At 40.0% G+C, this 22,294-nt stretch overlaps 2 pseudogenes; both read left to right on the plus strand.

The window, feature by feature from the left end:
• Positions 1–6,812: 6,812 nt before the first annotated feature.
• On the plus strand, positions 6,813–7,891 carry LOC144249220 (pantothenate kinase 2, mitochondrial pseudogene; annotated as a pseudogene).
• A 6,321-nt stretch (positions 7,892–14,212) lies between these two features.
• Positions 14,213–16,378, plus strand: LOC144249330 (BTB/POZ domain-containing protein KCTD5-like; annotated as a pseudogene).
• The last annotated feature ends 5,916 nt before the right edge of the window (positions 16,379–22,294 follow it).

The following is a 22,294-nucleotide window of genomic DNA, read 5'->3' on the forward strand; positions in this document are numbered from 1 at the left end:
ACTCTGTCCTAATTCAGGAGGCAGAAGATAAATCATAAAGGTGTTGGCAGAGTGTGTTCCTTCTAAAGGCTAAGAGGAGATTCTGTTTCTAGCCCCTTTTCTAATTTCTGGTGTTTGCCAGCAATCCTTGGTTTTCTTTAACTTTTAGCTGCATCACTTTAATCTCTGCCTTTGTCATAAGAGGTATTCACCCTATACGTGTCTCTGTGTCTTCCCATGACCTTCTTATGAGATCACCAATCATTGGATTTGGGGGCCCATCCTAATCCTGTATGGCCTCATCTTAACTAATTACATTTGCAAAGACCTTATTTCTAAACAAGATCATATTCTGAGGTTCCAATGGACATGAATTTTGCAGATTCCTTCTTCAATCCACTACAAATAGTAAGGCTATTATTTTGTATGTCTTCAAAGAAATCTTTAAAAGGAAGAAAAGTATTTTATTTATGGAAATGAGTACCAAAAATATTATATTCAAAATAGATACATACCAAAATGTACTCAACTAAATTTTTTAATTTACTTTATTTTCATATTCATGTTATTTATGTTATCTTGTACAGGAGCTTTGAAGTATATAATAAAATAACCCATTCAATATAAAATATGTATAACATATCAGTATGCTGATCATTGTCAACAAATAGTGTGTACACTTAATTAACCCTGTAGAATTAATAAATAAAGAAAGATATAGTAAAATCTTACTATGAGTAGAGTCCCAAAAGTTCTATTATGTAAGAATTATGGTCACATTATTGCAAGGTTAAAAAAACCCAAAAATTTCTCAAGTAGATTTCCAGTTAATGTGTATTTTAATTTATGTTTACATTTATAAAATGTATAAGAAACAAATTATGTTAAAATTGTACCATATATTAAATTTAAAAAGTCTTAAATAATCACAGAGCACTCTTCACCCTGCACACCTTTAGCCTGTCCCCATTTGAGAATTGCAGCCAGGTAAAGTATGAAACCAATTACCAACCCAGTTCTACCTCAATTTATATTATCTTCTTCTTTTTTCCTTTTTTTTTTAGTTGTAGATGGACACAATACCTTTATTTATTTATTTATTTATTTATTTATTTATTTATTTCTATGTGGTGCTGAGGATCAAACCCAGTGCCTCACATGTGCCAGGTAAGTTCTCTACCACTGAGCTATAACCACAGCCCTGAATTCACATCATTTTAGAGACACTTTTAGAGTGTTCAGAGAATAAAATCAAGACTAAAGAACTTTAAAAAAATGATAAAGGGAAATGCCATCATGTTGCTTAATGACAGGGATGTATTTTAAAAAACAAATCCTTAGACAATATTATTGAGTGAACACCAGAGTGCACATACACAAACATATGTGGCATAGCACCACTACACACTAAGCTGTATCTTCTAGCTACCACGTATATGGTTTGTCTTGTTGATCAAAGCATCTGCATTCAGCACATGACTCTACAATGAATTGTACAATTCTCATTATCAGAAAGGAGGGAATGCATCTGGGTTTTGAAAAAAGTCAAGTTTTTGTAGCAAAGAGTTGTTTGAAAAAATCTTTCTGAAAGATAAAGATAGCAGATACTGTCTCTTAAAAATTCCTAAAATGATCACAATAACAGGCTTAATAAGGGTACTATGTTGTGTTGTTAAAATGAAGGTCATAAAGCTTAACCACAACTCATTCAAGGTAGTTATGGCTAAGACTAGGCCAATGATTGTTCCAACTTATTTGAAGAATAGAGGTTAAAGAATTGAAACAAATGTCCTCTAAACACACTTCAAATATCATCCTCCTTCTGGCCTTTTGGTAGGCAGAGGATGACAGACTCTATGAGCCATGCTCCCTGATGAAAACCCAAAATTAGTAGTCTGAGCTGTTAGTTCTGAACATGCTTTAAAACAATTGAGCAGACAGAGAAGTGACCTTTTAAAGATAATATAGACAAATAAAACTCTGGTTGAATGCATGAAACATTCCTGCAAGGAAACTTCTGGGTTTTCCTGACCCAGCACAAGACTTCTTCTTCCCTACCTTTCTAAGGCCTAATGATAAATGGGAATTATTTCAGAACACCAAGGAAAGCAGGAGGAGAATTGCCAGTGCAGGATGGAATATGCAGGAAGTGATTTTAGTGTAGGAGAGATAAGTGTCCATGGCAGAGACCCAAAGAAGCTTCAGGCTCAGTTTTCAGGTGCCTTCAAGGGCAGGGAGCTAAGAGGCTAAAATGGAAGGATTGTTTGAAAGTGGGTCTAGCATATGTGGCACCCGTTATCTGCATATATTTCCTGCCTTCCTCTGCAATTTTTAAATACATGAAATACCAACTAGCATTTCACCTCTGGGAAAAATAAAATAAGTTTTCTTCTTCTGAAAAACAGAATAAACTGAGGAGAATTAGGTATGCTGAGGATGGACATCAATGTCCTCAGTAAAGCCCTCTGCCTTCTTCTTTGGAATTTCAAACCTCTCCCTGCAAAACTAAAAGTCATCAACCTTCTAACCCCAAGATTAAGGCAACTAGTGGGTAAATCTGTTTATTGTCACTGTGGTTAGCTGGGGTTAGGGTTATGGCTCAGTGGTAGCGCACTTGTCAGGCATGTGTGAGGCACTAGGTTTGATCCTCAGTACCACATAAAAATCAACAAATTAATTAATTAAATAAAGGTATTTGTTCATCCCCAATTTAAATATATATATTAAAAAGCTGTGTTTAGCTATGTAACAAGAACTTGACTTCCTCATTCCTTAACCTGATGCTTTTCTGGGAAGGGACTACCAGTCTGGGCATTTCATTTTCTGTCCTCCCTTATATCCAAATGTAGCTATTTAAGTACACAGAATGTGAGTAGAAGTGGTGTGTGTCACATTCAGGCCAGGGCATTTAAGAAAGCAACTGCGGAGCTGGGATGTAGCACAATGGTACAGCACATGTTAAACATTTGTGAGGCCATGGGTTCTGTACCCAGTGGATGATGGGGTGGTGGGGAGGAAGTGGGAAAGAAAGGAAGGAATAAAGAAAGAAAAAGTGCCTTTTCACATTCTCACTCACCCTGTGCCAGCTGGAAGCAGAAGCCATGAAGGTCAAAGATCGCTGTAGCATCAGTTGAAGGAGCCTGAGTCTCTGAGTCACTACATGAGGAAAAGCCACCCATGAATCAGGAACATCTGAACTATGCTGCAGTTGAGAAACAAGCAAATATCATAGAAAACCAATGAAGTTTTGAGGCTTATTTTGGTAACCAGCATTACCATAATTAATTATCCTTCCCATGCACATGAAGCTCCCAGCACAGACACTTAACTTGTAGGAGGAAAGACCTATATATTCAATAGTAAGAAAGTCCGAAAAGCTCTCTAGGAAAGTCTCATTCTTAAATATGATGGACAACTAAAGATCCACTTTAGTGGTAAAGTGCCCCTAGGTTCAATTTCCAGTAACTCCCTGAATAAAATTGAAGTGTTGAAAGACAAAGAAAATAAGCAGAATAAACAAGCAAATATAAGATTTACTAATCCAGAAAGAAGAACAGAGATTGTAGGCTTATAAAATAGGAAAAAAAAAAACCTAAAATTTTTGAAATTCTATTCTTAGAGAAATTTGAAAATATATTAGTTACTTCCACAAAATTAGCCCTAGAAAATCCTACTCCTCACCATGCCCCCCACACACACATCAAAATTAAATACAAAAGGTAAGTCTTGTAAACTAAGCATATGATTGCTAAAATTTCAAAAATCCATTGAAAGTTAATGGGTCAGTGTGCCAGTTTTTGTGACACATACCTGTAATCCCAGGGACTCAGGAGGCTCAGACAGGAGGATCACAAGTTTCAGACCAGCTCCAGCAACTTAGTAAGACCATGTCTTAAAATAAAAACATAAATAGGACTGGGTAGGTAATTTAGTGGTAAAGTACCCCTAGGTGCAATCCCCAGTAACCCCCCAAATAAAATTGAAGTGTTGAAAGACAAAGAGTAGGACCCCTTCTAGAACATAAATCAAAAGATTAGAAAAAGAGAGCTTCAGAGAAGGTGAAACAAAGAAAATAAATCCTTAAGTTCCAACATCCAGCAAATAGAATAGAGAAGAAAAATAGCTGTGGATATAGCTCAGTTGGTAGAGTGCTTGCCTCACATGCACAAGGCCCTGGCTTCAATCCCCAGCATCACACACACACACACACACACACACACACACACACACAAAATGTTGGGCCTGGGGTTGTGGCTCAGCAGTAGAGCGCTAGCCTAGCATGTCTGAGGTGCATGTGTGAGGCCCTGGATTCGATCCTCAGCACCACATAAGAAAGAAATAAAGATAATGTGTCCAAATACAAATAAAAAATAATCAATACTTAAAAAAATTTAAAAGAATAGAGAAAAAATAAAAATAAGGAAGAATAACATGGTAAAAATTATAGAGAGATCTCTTCAAAAGTTAAGGACATAACTATTCTTAATAAAGGGGATAAATGTGTACCAAGGAAAAAAAAAGACCATGTCAAGTTACCAAGAAATTTTAGAACACCAAATTATTAGAGAAAGGATTTTATTTTTATTTTTATATTTTACTGTAGTAAGAACATATAAGATGAGGTCTACCTTTTTTACTACATTTTAAGTTTGTGGGACAGTGTGGTAACTGCAAGCACAGTGTTGTACAGCAGATCTCTAGAACTTATCCTGGTTCACTGAAACTTTCTAGCATGGAACAGAAACTGCCCATTCCCCCTCCCCCAGTACCTGGCAGCCACCATTATATTTCTGCTTTTACAAATTTGACTATTTTAGGAATCTCTTGGAAGTGGAATATTGCAGAATATGTCCTTTTGTCATAAACTCATTTCAGTGAGCATAATGCCCTATACACTCATCTCTGTCGCTGCAAATGGCAGGATTTTCTTCTTTTTTATGGCTGAATAGAATTTCCATTGTGTACATACCACATTTTCTTGATCCATTCACCTCCTGATGGACATTTAGGTTGATTTCATATCTAGTCTATTGTGCATAGTGATGCAATAAACATAGGAAAAGTAGATTTTTTTTAAAATCTCTAGAGAAAAAGAAAAAAGAGGTCACTTACCAAGAAACAATAATAAACTGGCATCAAACTTCTTATTAGGAACACTCTGTGCTAGAAGAGAATGAAACAATGTCTTCACCATTCTGAGGAGGAAAAAACTTTGAATATACAATTTTGTGCTGCCCTAACTGTTCTTGGTTCCACTAGGGTGGCTCCTTCCCTTAGCAATTTACTTAACACCCCTTCCAGATTATCGTAACAAAGACAATACAACAAACCAAGACAAAACAAGACACAAACATACTGTATTTATCCTCTCCATTTTCTCAAAATGTCCATGCTTCCTCTTGTCCTATCTACTTCTAGGGATGAGCAGATTTGCTCCTGTCCTATCTCTACGGATGGGCAGCTTTTCCTTTTCACTTACCCCCGAGTGTCCTGGGGCTCCCCATACAGGCCACCATCTGTCAAAGTCTGGCTGCGCAAAATAACGGGGGTGGGGGTGGGGGTGGATGGTTACAAGAAACTTGTGAAGGTTGATACAGCAGGAGCCACTTTATTATGAGTCAGAGAAGTATATATACCCAAATAATTACACACAGCTTAACTTAATTAACATAAACTAGATACAGCAGTCAACTATAAGGAATCCTCATCATCTTAATGATTATACACAGCTTAACTTAATTAACATCATTAGATACAGCAGTCAGTCATTAAGAAATCTGCATCATCTTAATGGCTTGCTGGCATTACTTCTCAAACCACTCCCCCTGGCAAAGTGCCAGGTGCCATCTTGACTTGGTTGTGACTCTCAACATTGTGCTATACCAAACTATAAATCAACATAAAGGCATATGAAAGACATTTTCAAAATTGCAAGTGCTCAGAAATTTCATCTCCCTTCTATGTGTTTGTTTGTTTCTGTTCAATATGCCTTTGGATATATTCCAGAGAAGTGAGGTACAAACCAATAATGATGTAGAATATGAGGGAGTGGAACTAGGAGTGAAGATTAATAAAAAAAAAAAAATTCCAGGTTGAGACTTGTGCATGGAGTTTGCTAAACAATCTAAATCAGAATAGGAAGCCAGTTGGCCCCCAAATACAATGTCTTCAAGAACAAAAATGAAATGTGGTCTACATTACAGATAGAATAATTATGGAAATGTGTGATATCCATGTTGTAGTAAAGAAATGTTCTCTCAGTAAAAGTAAAAGAAAGACAAATAGAAATTTCAGAAAACACAAACAACAAAAATTGTGTAAAATAAGTCATGATACAAAAACAAATCCCATTAAAATACAGCATCATCTTAACTTATATCTGAAATGATAAAAGAGAATTTATTTCATTTGGGCACTAGAACATTCTTCTCCAAGGATTCTAGAGATCATAACCTTAAACCTATAAAAAGAAATGGAATTGTTGCACATTATTTGACTATGCAGTAAATGATAGTTAAAAAGACACAATAATATAAATTAGGGAAAGCACTAATTTTCAATTTTGAGGATCAAACTATAAGCAACATATGAAAGATGGTTCTCAGGAAAAGAATGAATTTGGCATTGACCTTGAAATGCAAAAACAAAAATACAGATGACAGAATATGTGAGGGTTCAGGTACAAGCATGTGGAAGATGGAAGAAAGGAGAAAAGGTCCAATTGCCTCACCAAAACATTTCCAGAGGCTCAGGAAGGACTGCCTCTGAGGAGGCAGGAGGATTGCCGCCCTATGGGGGCTGGCTGGTGGGCGGGGCAGTGGTGGGGGCTGCCAATGGGGGCCGGCCAGATCGACTTGCCCCTGGAGCACCATGGCAGGGCAGCCTCCACCTCACCCTCTTGGGCTGGGAGCCAGGGCCCACAGGCTCCGAAGGGCAGAGGCAGGGGTCACTGTGGCCTCTGGCGAGCAGCCTGTCAGCACCTGCTGTTGGGCTTCAACAGACGGTGTGAGGCCCCATGGGCTCAACTCCTACAGCGGCCCTGCCTGGGTCTCTGGCTCACAGGTCGAAAGCCTCCAGAAAAAGCAGCCGCTTTTTCCATGGTTTGGCTTGGATATTGGTGGAACCCTTGTCAGGCTGGTTTATTTTGAACCCAAAGACATCACTGCTGAAGAAGAAGAGGAAGAAGTGGAGAGTCTTCAAAGCATTTGAAAGTACTTGACCTCCAATGTGGCTTATAGGTCCAGGGGCATTAGGGATGTGCACCTGGAGCTGAAGGTCCTGACTCTGTGTGGATGCAAAGATAGGTGGTCTTCAGCTTTGCAAACTGCATGAACTAGACTGCATAATAAAAGGAATTTTATGTATTGACTTAGTTGGTTTCAATGGACTACCACAGTGCTATTACTTTGAAAATCCTGCTGATTCTGAAAAATGTCAGAAGTTACCATTTGAGTTGAAAAACCCACATCCTCTGCTTCTGGTGAACATTGGCTCAGGGGTTAGCATTTTAGCAGTGTACTCCAAAGATAATTACAAGAGGGTCACAGGCACAAGTCTTAGAGGAGGAAATTTTTTTGGTCTCTGCTGTCTTCTTACTGGCTGTACCACTTTTGAAGAAGCTCTTGAAATGGTATCCTGTGGAGGTAGCACCAAAGTGGATAAACTAGTGTGAGATATCTATGGAGAAGATTATGAGAGGTATGGATTGTCAGGCTGGGCTGTAGCTTCGAGAACATTAACCAGGTGGTATTTGTTGGAAATTTTTTGAGAATTAACATCATCGCCATGCCATGCAGCTTTGGCATATGCTTTGGATTATTGGTCCAAGAGACAGTTGAAAGCACTTTTTTCAGAATATGAGGGTTATTTTGGAGCTGTTGGAGCACTCCTGGAACTGTTGAAGATTCCCTGATTGTTACCTGGGAGTGTATCCTGAAATTTCTACAATGGGGTCTGTGGAGTTTTGTTTTTTTAAAAGACTTACTCAGTTTTATGATCGTGTACTACCTGAATCAAGTTGAGAAATTACATGTATTTTTCTAAGTCATCAAGATAAATCCTTAAAAAAATTCAATCTAATCTAGCAACCAGTAAGGAAAGGAGCATTAAAAAAAAGTGGACCATGTTCAGGCAGCATGAGGATTGCTGTGTTTAAGTTGCCCTTCAGAGTAGTGCTGTTGCACCTGTGGTGTTTTTGGAAATCAGCATAACTCACTACAGACACCTTGGAAGAGCTGTCCTGCCTTGAGCTGGCTGTGGTTGTGCATCCTGATTTAACTAGCTGTGTGCAGGACAGCCTTCTGTGTGTGATAATCTAGTCACTGTTTTCTCAGTACAGCCTTAGAGATCACCTGTGCATTACTCTGGTTTGCATTTAGCCTTTGTGTGTACATATTGAAAAAATGGTTTATTTTAAGTATCTGCAAACTTAATTGGGTGGGTTAATTCTGTTCCTGAAACTGAAAAAGCAACTTTTAGAAGGGCAGCTCTTGTGTTACTTCTCTAAATCATGGGAAGATCCATATGGAAGGAGAAAACTGCTGGCAGAATTCCCTAGGGTAAGGGGCATAAGGACCTGACCAAAGTGGGTGAGCTAGTGGAAAAAGCAGAGGCTGGCAGTGTGACACCAAAGAGCCTCTGGTATTGACAGCTCTTCAAGGAGCCATGTAGAGAGTATCCTTTCAGGCTGAGTAGCAAAGGAGGATTTGAAATGTCTGCTGATGAATTCTGGGAGCCTCTCATGCTCATAGGTTTCAGGCTACTTGAGGGTCTTGCTAAGGGCTGGACCTTTTCTTTCTGCTGTGCAGAATAAGTTAAGAATCATTCCCCTTGGAGACAGTTCAGCTTTTATATCTAATGTACCAAGTGATGTGGGACTCACAGTTGAAGTCAAGGAAAGGCCTGGTATAAAGCAGCCTTGTAACCAGAAGGAAGATCTTAAGGTCTTCCCTGTTCTGTGATCTCTACATGTAGCTCAGTTTCTTTCTGTGGTGGAAGAGAGGGGTGAGTAGATTGGGTGTTGGTTGTGTGATGGAAGCAGAGAGCCAGCTGCATGCTGGGCATCCCATAGCCTTTTCCCCGAGGAACACGTGCCTTTATGCATGTGCCTTGACACATCTAGAGGGTGGGTCCAGCTGGGTTGGGTCCTCCTGCAGCAGAGTAAGAGGGATGTTGCTGGGATGGCAGTCCACCATTATTGCAGCCACTCATCTCTAGGCCTTCCACTCTCAGTTGTCTGCTTGTTGGCTGCACTTTCTCCTTGCTTCCAAAAACACCACCACCATCCACCCACTTGTATTGGGACTAGAGGTAGGGATTTCTCAGCTCCTGTGCCCTTGACTTTCCTGCTCCACTGGGCAGATTATTCCCGTGAACTTCCATCTCATGGAGCACACGAGATTATGACAGTGCTCCACATGGGCAGTCTTTTCAGCCCTGGCTATTCCTACAGTCTAGCCTAGAAGGAAATTGAAGCCCAGAAGTACAAATATACCCAAGGTCACTCAGCTGCAAATGGGCAGAACTGGAATCAAGCCCAGATCTGTGTGGACCCAGAGCATGAGCTGTGAATATCTCGCTGGCCTTCCTCTAATCCACTGCTCCTCTCTTGAGAAGCTGTTTTTCCTCACTTTCTACCTTGTGTTCAGCCCACCCTGTCATTCCATGAGAGTGTTTTTTATAGGCCACCAGTGAACCTCAAGTTACAAATTTAATGGGTATTTCAGGATCTTAGCTGTGTCAGTTCTTAGCAGGCTCTTCTTGCTTTTCTGCCTTGTGGGATATTTTCATATTTGCCAGCTTATTCTCTGATGACAGATGGTGTCAGTTCTCAGACACAATCCTGGATCTCCTCAAGCCATCACCACAATCCTGGATCTCCTCAAGGTAGCACCCCACCCAGATATGGACCTTGAACTCAAGCCCTAGATGCTGTTTCCTCTCCACCTGTAGACCTCCAAGCTATCCCTGCAGATGCACACATCCTCATCCAAACTTCCTGCCATCTCATGACCTTTAGCCCATAAGGTGCACTCAAGGTAGTCACCATGGCCAACACCCTGTCTGCTCTCAGTGGTTGTCCTAGTCTGCTTTCCATCTAGTGGCCTGAGTGTCTTACCTTATCTTACCCCCAGTAGAAGCAGCATGTGGGCTGGGGCTATGGTGCAAAGAAAAATATATGGAGGAGGGTGGCTGGTATGTGATAGGAGGTGGCTGGGTGTAGGGAGATGAGGGCAGTAAGGACACCTATGCTTGATTTTGGACTGTCAAATAGGCAGCTGAGTTTTTAAGTCAGAGATACAGAGCTGGATAATGTTCATGCAGATGGGAAAAGCAAGGAATTTTGTGAATTCCAACAGCATGAGAAAAATAATAGTAATGCAATGGGCAGTGAAGGAATAAGAGACAAAACAAGCTCTTCATAGGGTCCAGTGGCTCAGACCGATTGTAAATCTTCAGGCACCTGGTGGAGAATGGATGAGGCTGTCCAGATTCAACTACATGGTCATAGATGCCCTCACAACAAGTTTTCCTGAAGCCATGAGACTGAAGCTAAGCTACAGATGTCCTAGTGAGGAGTGAGGAGTAGCACTGGCTTAGAGGACTTTGGACCAGCACTTTTTCTCTTCAAGACAAATACTTTCAGGTCTGGGATATATAGCAAAAGGGTTGGTTTGGGGGTTAATCCTTGGGGTCATGTGGGCTCAACAGGGAAAAAGACCAATACTGCTACTTCAGGCCACCCTGAGTTCACAGTTGGAGACTGTCAACATGTGCCTGTATAATTGAAGCCTAGGTAGTTGGTAACACCTGGACTTCCACTGTAATCTCCATTTGAAGCCTAGCATTCTCACACTATGGCCTGTTACAGAAGTGACTAAAGGCATCAGCACCTACCTCCTCTGCTTGAGCAGAACCTTGCCCTTTGTATTTCCAAGTCTTGCTACCCAGGCAACTACTCTGAATTGAAATGCACACACTCGGACATTAAGCATTTTCAAAACTTGCTTTTTATTTACATGTGTTTCAGTTTTTAAACAAGTGATTAGCAAAAAAATACATTAAAATTTTAAAATAGCAATTAAATATACAAAAATATACCTTACAAAAAAAAGTATATCCAGAATGGGCTACTTCACTAACTCTAAGAGCACTGCCTACTCAGAAGGAACCTCATCTTTCTGGGTTATTTAAGAGCTGCATGGTTAGTCCCCTGCCTCCACGAATGTCGTCCTGCACCTATCAACAGGGAAGACACACACAGCCTTCTAAAAACACAGGTCAGACCATGTCACTTCTCTGTTCAAAACCTTGCAGTGGTTTCCCATTTAACTTAGAGTTTAAAAAAAATCCCTAAATTGATCCATGTGGCCCTCCACCATCTCACACTCCTGCTTTGAGGCTTTTGCTTTTGCCCCTGTCTGGAACTTTCTTCCAAAGATATTCACATGGAATACAGAAAGTGAATAGATAGTATCTTTCATGGTTTTGTTTTGTGTTCCTAGGGATAGAACCCAGGGCCTCCTGCATGCTAGGCAAGTACTTTACCACTGAGCTATACCCCTAGCCCTTATCTATTTTTATTTTGAGACTCGGTCTCCCTACATTAGCCAGTCTGGTCCCAAACATGCAATCCTCCTGCCTCAACCTCCTGAATAGATGGGATTACAGGTATGAACCACTGTACTCAGAAAACACTAACTTTTAAATTGAGAAATAAAGAAATATCAGCAAAAGCATATAATTGAATGTCTGGAGGTCATTACCAGAATACTAAAAAGAAAAAATAAATATTTTTTGCAGTACTGGCAATTAAAAAGTGGCTGCTGTTTCTACCTATGTACAGTCATGTGCTGAATAACACAGCAGTCCACAAACACATTAGTTGTCCTATAACGTGATATCTAGTGGTTATTGACATGGTAATTGTTCCACTTTGTATAAGTACATACTGTGGTGTTCATACAATGACAAATTGCCTAAAGATACATTTTTTCAGGACATAGCACAACCATAGGCAATGCATGACCATATGTATGTTTGTGATGAGCTGAGAAATGAATTTTTGAAAGATATGCACCAGATTACTTGCAGATGTAACTTTTCAGGGATCAGTTGAAAGGAATACAGGGATAAAAATCAGTATTAAAGCTTTTAGTCTTTTTAACCTGCCAAAAAGGGGAGAATATTTGCCTGTGGCAAGTGGGACTGAAAAAAGGCAAAACACTTGTTTTTCTATAAAAACTTTCCATAGTATTTTATTTTTACCTTGATGGAAATTAAAGAAAATCAATATTAAAAAAGAAAAAGAATAAATAGTTCTTGGTTCAGTCTAGTACATGCAAAAATGTACACTAGAACCCCAAAGTACCATCACAACTGAAATGATGTTAGATTTGGAAATTTTCAAAGTACTACCAGCTGCTTACTAATGAAATAAGATAACATGAAACATTTGGTTTTAAGCATTTTAACTTCTTGATATCAACCTGCAAGGATTTCAAAATGTTCCTCTATTAACAACATAGTCACTATATGAACATCAGGGCCTCTTCTCTTATTCACCTGTCAGCTGCTGGGGAACTGGTCCAATATTTTAGCATTTAGTCTTATTTTTCTCCCTCTGGATCACGTGGTTGGCTTGGCCAAATGCAGGTGTAACATGCCAAGCCAAACATCTGTCACTAGGCAGCAGGACATTTATTGGTCTTATCTAAAACAGTGTTTTCTACACCATGAACACTGTAGTCATTAAGCCAAGATGAGGACCCAACCTTGGTGAATGGTGTGGCTGGACTTCAAGGTCTCAGGCATCAACCAGATTCTCCCCATGCTCACAGAGCCCTGAAGGGCCCAGCCTCTCCTTTTCAAGCAATGTCCAGAAAGAGAAGAGGGAGGAAATTCTGATGAAGAAACAATAGGCAGGTCTACAAAGGGTTCTTTGAGTCACTTCTATAGTTTCTATACAACTCAAGGGCTAAGACTAAAAGTGGCTTCTGCTGCTTATTATTGGGTCAGCCTTGGCATCTGATGCAAATGCTCTTCCAAACCCTAGCTGGCAGGGGGGATAATAAACACAGTTTTGTCCAGACTGCAAGAAAAAGTGAAATTATTTTCTCTACCACTGATTTTATCCCAGGCAGGAAGGGAAAAGAATAACAAAAGGTTCCTGTATCTCCTCAGCAGATATTTAGCATGGGAATGAGTATGTTGCCCTGCTTATGAAGATCAATTGACTACAACATAGGTAAGTGCCAATCCAAACTGGCCTGTAGTGCCACATGCCTGTAATCCCAGTAACTAGAGAGGCTGAGGCAGGAGGATATCAAGTTGGAGACCAACCTCAGCAACTTAGTGGGACCCTGTCTCAAGGAGAAAATGAGAAGTGCCAAGGAGGATATAGCTCAGTGGTAGAGATTTACCTAGCATATAGGAGGATCTGTGTTCAATTCCCAGCACCAGAAAAAGGGGAGATAAGGGGTGGGGTGTGTGGGAGAAAAGCCATTTAAGGTGTTTAAGATAACAGGGCCCCAAAACTTTGTCTGTCCATTTATGTGTGAACTTTTGAGGACAAAGGCCTGAAGGCTATATTACAGTCCACACAGGTAAATTTATTATGAAGTTTATTAAGTTTATAAGACATCTAACAATTACATTTTGGAAGTGGGTGTTTGGAGAGTAACATGTCCTTAGAGTGCATGATTAGAATGTACAAGGCCCTAGAATTAGTCCCCAGCATCAAAAGATACAATATAAGTAAAATAAAAATTGGGAGAATGTATCAAATATGACATTCATTTTAGAATTATTAATATCATTCAATTTTTTTCTGACAATGATATTACTCAAGGATTGATTGTCCTTTAAGATCATTCTTGATTCTTGAAAGAAAACCCCTATTATCACCTAATTACCTATGGCTTCCCCAAATCTCCAAAATAGTGGGGCAATGGGTTAGAAAGGGAACTTCCTTTGAAAGTACTTTTTAAAAAGTCCCCCCCTCCAAGTACTGGGATTTAAAACCAGGGGCACTGTAACACTGAGCTACATCCTCAGTTCTTTTTCATTTTTTTTTTTTTAATTTTGGGACAGGATCTCACTAAGATGCTGAGGCTGGCCTTGAACTTGCGATCCTCCTGCCTCAGCTTCCCCCACTGCTAAGATTATAGGCCTGAGCCACCTCATTCACCTCTCCCACTGCTTCTTTATTTCTTAGTTTTTAGGCCTCTTAAGCATGATCCCAGGTATGCATTAAGACCAAGAGTTGTTTTTTTTTTTGTTAACCTCATAACAATAAATTTTCCTAAAATCGCTCCCTTCGCCCACCCTGTTATTCTCTATTTTAATTTACAGCTTCTATCATAGGTTATAATCCTAAATTGTAACTATTTGCCAAAGTATTTCCACTTTCCTCATACAACTGACCTTCATTTCCTGATCTCACTTGCAGTTAGCTGCAGCCAGATGACTGTTCTAGCCAAGGGAATATAGGCAGCAAAAAGTAGCTTCCGGGTCCAGCCTGCAGAGTTCTGCCACATGTAATCCTCCATTCTCTTTTTCCATTCACCAATTTCATGGATAAGATATAAAGACCCAGAGGAGTATAGAACTGCAAAGGAGAAGTAGGTAAGTGCTTATGGAGAGAGTCCAGGATCCTAAAGACATCAGCAGCAGCCTGGTTGGATCATTCCCTAACCAAAAGCAAGTTTTTACTGGATTAGTCTTTTGAGTTCTCTCTCTCTCAACTGGACTTTGAACTTGGGCACTTTACTGCTAAGCCACATCCCAAACCCTTTTTTTTTTTTTTTTTCTGAGACAGAATCTCACTAAGTTGCTGAAGGTCTTGCTAGATTGCTGACACTGGCCTTGAACTCTCATGCCTCCTGCCTCAGCCTCCCATGTCCCTGGAATTAAAGGTAAGCACCAGGGCACCCACAGGAGTTTTCTTCTTATAGAAGATTCTAGTTAATAAATTGAAAAAAGAATGATAGAATTAGATTACCACCATTTTAAACACTAATGAATTAATGAATCTAGACAATGATCATCAATGACTGTTATTGTTGATGGAAAGAGGGATCTTTGAGATTATTCACAGAATACTAAGAACCCTTCATTGAGTCCTAGGTCTCTCTTTTCTATTTACATTCACTTCCAGATCATAATCAATCCCAGGTTTTTAATACATCTACACATTGATAACTTACAAAATTATACCTCCTTCTCTAACAATCCAGCAAAGTTCTAGATTTCTATTTTGATCGTCTTCTCAAAGTCTCTACTTGGCTGCTTACAAGGAATCTAAAGCATAACATGTCTTCCCCATCTGAGTAGATGAGTCTAGGCCACTATTGTCTATCACCCAGTAACAATCTTCTAAGGGGCCTCCTCTAGGAAGTTCTTCACACAACATCCAGAGCCAGTTACCTTTTCAAAAACACAAATCAGTGCTGTAGCAGGGCTTGCTGAGATCCTGGTGGGGAATCTCTCAGAGCTTCTGCCAGTAGCCCTAGGAGGCCATGGGGCCAGACTGGGAGGTGGCCTATGCTGCCACTGAAGAGCAGGGCTCAGCTGGCGCCCTGGCTCAGCGCCCTGGCAGTGAGTCCCAGCGGGTCCTGCTCAATGGGCTCAATGTCAGTGTCACTTACTTCCCCACCCCCCAGCAGACACTATTCCAGAACCGAAGTCTTTCCTATACCATTTGTGGTAGGCCAATTCCAACCTGGACTCAGACAAGGTGAGGGCCTCGCAGGCCCAAGAGGGACCCTGGCCCCGCACCTGGGACACAGGACAGCACTGCACCCTGGCACCCACAGCTGTCTCAAGGACTCCAGAAGCTGTTCCAAGGGAGCCCTTTTTCCGTGCCTCCCACCTCCAGTGGTGGAGGAGGAGGTCCCCCAGACTCCTGACTTGGCTGCAGACCTACTTTTGCTCCCTGGACTCTGGCCCTGGGGTGAAAGGGGTGCCTATTTATTTTACAGGATCCCAGGGACCTTGGAGCTGTGTTGAACCCCTTGAGACATGGGAAGCTGGTCCTTAACAAAGACCTCGCTGAGGAAGGAGTGTGGGAAGAAGCAGAATTTTACAACATCACCTCACTCATAAAACTTGTAAAGGACAAAATTAGAGAACGAGACAGCAAAACATCACAGGTGCCTGTGAAGCATGTATACCCTGTGTTCAGTGTCAGGAGGAGGGGCTCACACAGATGGTGTCCACCATACCTGATGGCTGGAAATTTGAGCAGCTGGTCAGTATCAGCTCCTCTTACCAATATGGGAATGAAGACCTGGCCGAGCTCCTTCCTGTGGCTTCCAAAGAGCTGCCCAACACCCCATATGGCACAACCAGTGAGCCCAGCAAGGAGGCCAAGATCTTGCAAAACGGGGCTCAAGGATGAGAGATGCAGCACTGGCAGCTGAAGAAATGATATACTTTTGCCCAAGATTCAGTGAACCGTCATCTCCAGGAAGTACGTCTGTGAGAAGAAAACTGCTTTTGATCATTTCTCTAGAGATCTGGGTCTGCATCCTTTTTTGCCTCAGATATGGCTGGTGAGAGACAGCCCAGCTGTCTAAGACCAGGCATCCCCATAGACAGGAGGCACAGGGGCCAGGAAGGCTCTCTGGGAGCCTGCTCTATTCTTTCCCAGTGCTGCATGAGACTGAGGCAGGTTGCTCCCAACTAGCCTGCACAGTCCTGAAGACCATCTGAAGGGCAGGGCCCTTGGTGCTACATTCACAGTCTGTGATAGCAGTTCAGGCCTCACCAGAAGGAAGGGGCAGCAGCCATGTGGATTGTCCTGCACACCGTGGCTCAGCTCCAGATGCCTGGGTGATCGCTGCTTAAGCACCTGAACATCATCCTCAGGTCAGGGAGGATGCTCTGCCTTCAGTGTGATCAGTTGACAGTTTCTGGACCTCGGTGAAGACCCCTGACAATGGTGGACTCCACATCATCACTACTTTCTGGGCACCTACCCTGAGGACCAGCCTCCTTCAGAGCCAGGCTCTTATTCCAGCCTACACAGCCAGGAGAGTCAAGGCTTCTTGATTTGTATTTCCCAGGCAAGAGATTTCTGTACCCCCTTTTTTTAAGTGTGGATAGATTACCCAATGTTTATACTCTTTAGAAATGCTTAAAAGTGTTGCTATGTTTTAGATGGATCTGTCAAATAGTTAAAATGGAAGTAGAAGTTTTGCCTCATGGTTTCCAACTGAGGGCTCATCAGGGAGCTGGTGCCCACCAGTGCCTTTGTCACACCTGGGATGGAGGATAGGTGGAGGGCTGTCCCCTAGCTTCTGGAGCTGACACTCCAAGTCACATTGAAGAGTCGGGATATTTTTAGTGCATCATGTGTCCTTCCACTCTGGCTCTGTTTTCTCTGTAAAACTATGCAGTTCTTCTTTCTAATACTCCTGGAGCATTTGAGACTTGACACAAGTTATATGACCCAGCCAGTGTGCCATCCATGCTGCTGGGGTTACTGTAGAGGCTGCCCCCTGCAGGCTCTAAGACTGTTGAGTTGGGGCTGGGGGCCTGGCCCCAGTGAGCAAGCTCTGCCTTTTGAACTCTGTTTCCAGTGGAGCTGTGCAGACTGACCACTGGAGATGCCTGTGTGAGGTCAGAGGCTCTGATGCTGTCCAATGTCAATGCTTCCAGAAACTTCTTGCCTAGGTCCTCTTTTTTTTCTTCTTTGCCAATAACCTGATTAACCAAGTTTTCCAGCATCTAGGATTTACCTCCTCCTTTTGTAAGGCCTCTTGTATGTTGTTAAAGGTTCAGCTTAAACAATTTATAAAAACCTTTCTATAGGGCAGATTTAGTCACTGGCTGAACTGGTCCTCCCCAGCAGAGCTCCAAGGGAAGGTGTCCCTGTTGGCCCTGGGGAGCTGCTGGGTACTTAGCATTTTTTGATTTTGACATTGACATAATAGGTAGGCTTGTGGATTGTTTTGTTTTTGTTTTTTAACTTAAAGATATTAAGACTTAATTCATTAAAATTTATTCTAAGGTGGTATTTATACTTTTTTATTTTTTCAGTATCCATATTTTATCAGCTTACCATTTAATGCCTAAGTTTCTCCTGAAAATAGCAAATAAAATTGTGTATTTATAAAAAAAATAACACAAATCAGATAATGCCACACACTTATATAGAATCCTCATACATTCTCCTTTCACACTCAGTAAAATTTAAACTTTTTTTTCATGGCCTCTTCCTTCCTGGATACCTCTCTGACTTAACTTTATACCACTCTCCTGATTCTTTACTCTTCTCTACTTTTGTGATTGTTCCTTGAAGGCAATAGCTTCTTCCTGCCTCTGTGCCTTTGCATCTGCTCTTCTTCTGCCTTGTATACTCTTCTACCATGTGTGCTTATGGCTTTGTCACTCACATAATTCTGAAATCCTAGAGAAGCCTTTCTGGACAATCTATCAAAAAATAGCACCTTAGACAGGCACAGTGGTGCACATTTGTATTCCTCAAAGTTTGTGAAGCTGAGGCATGAGAATCTAAAGTTCAAAGTCAGCCTCTGCAACTTAGCAAGATTTGTCTCATAATAAAAAAATAAAAGACAAAAGGGGCTGGGGATGTAGCTCAGTGGTTAAGCAACCCTGGGTTCAATCCCTGATAATCCTCCCAAAATAGCATCTTGCCTCTTCCCATGGCCACCACCCATGTTCACCATTTCCTTCCCCTGTTTACTCTTTTCCATTGCCCTATTACTACTTGATATTACATATCCGCTTGCTTGTTATGTGTCCATTTAAAGCCTGTGGAAGTTCATGAGCACAGGAATTTTGTGTGCTTTGTCCACTGCTGTTTCTTCAGTGCATAGAAGAAGTGCTCTCAATGCATAGGAATGCCGTATATATATAAAACAAATGTATTAATGGATTCTAAACAAATGTTCCTGTTTCACTCAATTAGAGTTGTGAATCTAATTAACAAACCCTATACATTGCTTACTGATTGGGTAATCTTAGGAGAATTGTTTAATATCCCTGTGCCTCAATTTCTTCATCTGTGAAATTTAAGAAAATGTCACCTATTTCATTAAATATTAGATTTGAATAAATGAATACATGAAGTGCTTATTCTGGAATAATACCTAATAATACTAAGTATTCTACTAGTGCTTGCTGATATTGTTGGGTTGTGTTTATTTATTAATTTATATTTTTGGTGGTGCTTGGATTGAACCCAGGGCCTCCTGCATGTGAGGCAAGCACCCTATGAACTGAGCTATATCCAGCCTCCTGATATTGTTATTGTTACAGAAATCTAGTCTTTCAAAGTTTAAATTAAGGAGGTAGAAGAAAGGGCCATTTTTCACATTTTAAAGGACATTTGAAAATCATAACAAATGAATGTGTATTAGGATTTACAAAGCAGAAGTTAAAAATAGTAGAGAAACTTGAAATGAAAGTCTTAGAAACTTCTGCCAATTAAAAATCAATCAGCAGCTGGGTGTGGTGGCACATGCCTGTAATCATAGCAGTTTAGGAGGCTGAGGCAGAAGCACCTCAAGTTCAAAGCCAGCCTCAGGAAAAGCAATGTGCTGAGCAACTCAGTGAGACCCTGTCCCTAAATAAAATACAAAAAAAGAGCTGGGGATGTGGCTCAGTGGTCAACTGTCTCTGAGATCAATCCCCAGTACTAAAAACAAATAAAATAAAAATCAGCAATAAAGACAAAGGAAGTCTGAAACTATGATGGAGCCATTCAAATTTGATTAACAACCAAAAAAAATTAGTTTATATACAACTTTGCAGGATAACAATTGCAGTATATATTAAAGCACATATGTATCTTTAAAACTAAATGCCACAGTATAAGCAAAGAAGGTGGAATCCTTTCCCACTATCTTTGTGTTTCTACACCACATAAGCACCATGTCCCTCTTTACTAACAGCTTTGATCTGGAGGAAGAAACATAATTTTTGCTCCAGTCCAGACATCACATTAGTGCAAAGCCAATAAACTTGACCCACAAAAAGGGTTCTACAAATGAAGGTGATTGATTAGCTAAATGTTAACTATCAATTCTGCACTAAAAATAAGCCAAAAATTGAAGCAAAAATATGGATTTTTTTAATAAATTTTGATTTATGCCAGTTGCTTATGCATTTATCTCAGTTTCTTTTTCTACGTGTAATTAAGGAAAACATGTTTTTTTTTTCTATCTTTTTTGCTGTTGTTATTTGCATTGTTCTGGTGTTTTTACTTTGTATTTAAACCATCAGGATTCTGCTGTACTCTCCTTTGGCCAAACTGACTTGCCAAGCATGTAGCATTCTTCTGTTCCCACAAAACAACCTCCCACCTTTTATTAGAATTTCAAAATATGCCAATGAAAGGAAATTGTGCTTGGTGCCTCAACATGCCTTGAGCCTCATCCCTCCTGTCCTTCCAACAGCCAGACAAAAGAAGAGCTTCTCATAAAGAAAGTTCTTAAGATTCAAGGGAGAATTAAAAATCAGTGAAATTAACTATAGCACTATAAATACAATGCTAGTTGAGCCTACCGCATATTCCTACTGTGATTTCATATTGAAAATTCAAAGCCATAGATATGGAATAAAGTATTGCTTAAGACATTTTGTGTTATAAAGTAACTCAAAAAATTTAAAAAAAAATGACTCGCTTGTAATAACAGATCTTCCCTCCCTATTTAGTACCTTGTGAAACAATTGGTTAAGCATTTATTATTATTATTATTATTATTATTATTATTATTATTATATATTAACACCAATTTGGAAATCTGAATACTCTTTCTCAGAGAGATTGCCAACTGAGAAATTGTATTTCATTTCATGACAGCAATTGGATATGGGCTATTTATTTTAAATTTGTTAAGCATATCATATTTAATCTAGAAAGTCCTTCATTTTAAGTGTTCAAAGAGCATGTGAGCTAAAAGCTTAAATCAAGTCTTTCCAAGGATGGACACTTTTTGTTGTTGGTACAATAAAGATCTTTTGTGCTATTTTAAGAATTCCCTTGGCTAAAGATTTTGAATGCAGTAAGAAAATCTATAGACCTCAGACACTTGGTTAACCATGAAGGTCAGCTTAAAGTTACAAGAAGCATTTTTTCAACCCTCAGTCTGAGAGAATAAATACACTTAAGTAATAAAGGAAATAGTATTAAATACAAGTAACCTGGACACTCATTACCTCAGTTCAAAAATTCAAGATGTCCCCAGTGCCTTTCTCATTTTCATCATTGGCATCAGTTATATATATATATATATATATATATATATATATATATATATATATATATATATATAGAGAGAGAGAGAGAGAGAGAGAGATGAATAGATGGATATAGATGCCTAAAAATTATGTATTTTTTTCTAAAATGTAGTTTGAATATGTTGCTTCCTTGCAAGAGCATATTTTCTAATGTCAGCCTAAATCTGATTTCCCTCCTGCATTTCTTAAATTTTCTTGAAGTACCACCATCCTATTTAACAGGGAGACTTTTAATACCAAAGTCATTTTTTAAAATTTTTCCCTTATTTCATCACCATATGTACTCAGTTGCCAGGTTCTATTGGTTCTAGCTTTGCAATAACCTCTCGAGTGCCCTCCTCTCCAATCCCTCTAACAGGAGAGATTACCTGCCCTGCTGTGATAACTACTCCTAAAATTTATCCCTGCATTTAGCCTCTCCTTATCTCAAGGCAAATAGTTCTCTCAAATCAATCTTTTAACAAACAACTATGATTTTTCATTCCCTTCTCAAATGTCTTACAAACTACAAAACAAAACTTAGATGCCCCTCTCTAGCATTTAAAACCAGAATATGAAAATGATCTACCATCGACCACTGAGCCACATCCCCAGTCCTATTTTGTATATTTTTTATTTAAAGACAGATGTTTCATGGAGTTGATTAACATCTCTCTGTTGCTGAGGCTCGCTTTGATCCTCCTGTCTCTGCCTCCCAAGCTGCTGGGATTACAGGTGTGTACCACCAAGCACAGCTATTTTTTTTTGTTGTTGTTGTTGTTTTGTTTTGTTTTTAGTTGTAGATGGACATGATACCTTTATTTGTTTATTTATTTTTATGTGGAGCTGAGGATGGAACCCAAGGCCTCCCAAGTGTTAGGCGAGCACTCTACCACTGAATTACAAACCCAGCACTGCGCCTGGCTTTTGTGCATAGATTTTTTTAAAACATTTTTAGTTGTAGCTGTACAGAATACTTTTCTCTATTTATTTACTTTTTTGTGTTGCTGAGGATTGAACCAAGTGCCTCACATGTGCTAGGCTAGGACTCTACCATTGAGCCACAACC

Source organism: Urocitellus parryii, chromosome 11 (assembly GCF_045843805.1).
Source record: "Urocitellus parryii isolate mUroPar1 chromosome 11, mUroPar1.hap1, whole genome shotgun sequence".
Taxonomy (NCBI): Eukaryota; Metazoa; Chordata; class Mammalia; order Rodentia; family Sciuridae; genus Urocitellus; species Urocitellus parryii.